This window comes from Nannospalax galili, unplaced genomic scaffold, assembly GCF_000622305.1.
Source record: "Nannospalax galili isolate Female #2095 unplaced genomic scaffold, S.galili_v1.0 scaffold1362, whole genome shotgun sequence".
NCBI classification, from domain to species: Eukaryota; Metazoa; Chordata; class Mammalia; order Rodentia; family Spalacidae; genus Nannospalax; species Nannospalax galili.
This window is the reverse complement of record NW_008347579.1, coordinates 375,129-377,277: the sequence shown is the minus strand read 5'-3', so window position 1 is coordinate 377,277 and position 2,149 is coordinate 375,129.

The following is a 2,149-nucleotide window of genomic DNA, read 5'->3' as shown; positions in this document are numbered from 1 at the left end:
TCCCCCTCTCCCTCTCTCCCTCCCTCCCTCCCTCCCTTTGAAGGGCACAATGCACAAAGGCTCTTTCTTCTTACTGCAACCCAGACAGACCTTTTTGAACACAAAGTTTTCTCCCCCACCTCACTAGCGGCTGTGACTCAAGACTGAGTGATAGACGCACTCAGACCCAGGCCCTCGAGCGGGGATCCGGAGATGCACTCATTCATTCGTTGGTGCGCGCGCGCGCGCACAAACACACACACACACACACACACACACACACACACACACACGCATCTGCTCCAAGTCTCTACCTCTCTCCAGGTTGGACAACCAGACAAAAGCGAAACCCCCAGACCACTGCGCTGAAGTCGGGTCAGACTTAGCTTTGGGAAATTTATAAGATGACCTCCATCTTGGTTGTTTCAATAGTCAATTCTTCTAAAAATAATTTTAAGTTGAACATATATACAGCCCTCCACCCAACCTCAAGGCTTTTCTGCTGTGCTGCTGCGCCTGGTTCTCCATGGCACCAGCTCCCTTTCAGCAATCCAAGGAGCACGCAGGGCTCTGAAGTCTACGATCCGATTTAGAGGACAGTCGTGGGTGACCGGCCGCTGCTAAGGGCTTGTATTGGAGATCTTTCCTGATGTCCAAGGCCATCTCTCAGGAAAACAGAGTTTGAATGAAGTCTATGTGAGCCCAGCTGTCAAATCTGCAAACCCATCATAGCAGACAATGGGCCGCCACGAAGGACAGAAAAGAAACACTCTTTTTTGATCAAGGGGGTTAATTGAAAAGGGGACGGGCTTTAGTTGAAGTTTGAGGCCATGGTGTAAGGGTGGGGAGAACAGGAGGAGGGATGGGTAGCTCTCCTTTCAACTTCATGTCAGCCAGGAGTGACCCTCAGCTGCTAGTGTGCTGCGCATTGTTTGGAGCCACCAAAGAGTGTCTGCACTTCGGTGAGCGCCCCAAACCCTGGGGACATCCCACCAATCCACGCTCTTCCTTCGCCACGCACGTGGTCCTCAGGGACAGGTAAGGCGAAGCTGATGCCTTCATCAGGAACCCCTCCCCCAACATCACTGGCAATCACACCAGACACAGATTTCCAGTTCAATGTATCAGTTTACACTCGGTTGTAGCCCGTAAACAATGCAAGCATATGTCACATTTTTCTCGACAGATGGTTCAAACCAAAGGCTACTTAAATTCTCTAGCAATAGTCCAAATTACAGGGTGGACTTCTATGGGGACACAAAATTGAGTCTTCCAATTAGTTTTGGGGTTTTTTGTTGTTGTTGTTTTTGCGTGTTTATTCCCTTATTTTCACATACCAAGGCAAAAATCCTGGGGAGGTAGTTTTTAGTGGGAAGAAAGCTGGAAATAAGAGTTTATCTGAAGAACCCCATGGACACCCAAAGTGTCCAATCCTTTTCCCTTGTTCCCCTTCATAAATGGAAGCAAATATCTTTCTCTGGGGAAATGCTTATCTTTGCTGACCACTTGGGATGCTTGGAAGACAATGAAGTTTGTTTAATCCATCAACCATGTCTTTTCCAAGTACTCTTTGTTTAGAAAATACTCTACATATTCTGAAGAAATATTTTAAATCAACTTTGAACAGAGTGGAAGGAAAAGGCAGTCCTAAAATTTCTCCAAATGTAGAATATAGAACTTATTTGAAAATATTTACATCTTCAAGAGTATTTCTGACTCTTCCTCTTCCTAATCCTTAAGTTCTTACTGATGATGTAAGTAGACATCTGGGGCGGGGTGGGGGGGGCGTTTGTTTTTGTTTATTTTTGTTTATGTGTGTATCTCTGTATGGGGGGAGTGCGCACGCTCCTAAGCATAAGCATGTGTGCAGGGGTCCCACGAAGGCCAGAAGAGGGCATCAGGTCCCGGGAGCTGGAAAAGTTACAGGTGGTTGTAAAGAACCATGTGGATACTAGAAACCAAACTCAAGTCTTCTCAGAGACCAGCAAGCACTTTTAACTGCAGAGCCATCTCTCCAGCCCCTAGATTTTTGTTTGTAAAATAATAATAAACCTCTAGCTGCTATAACTGTGTTGATCAATACAAAAATCACTAACTTCAGGACTACTTCAGTGAAATTAATTAAAGTTAAATACAAGATAAATGCAGTTCCTCAGCAGCAATAACCAGT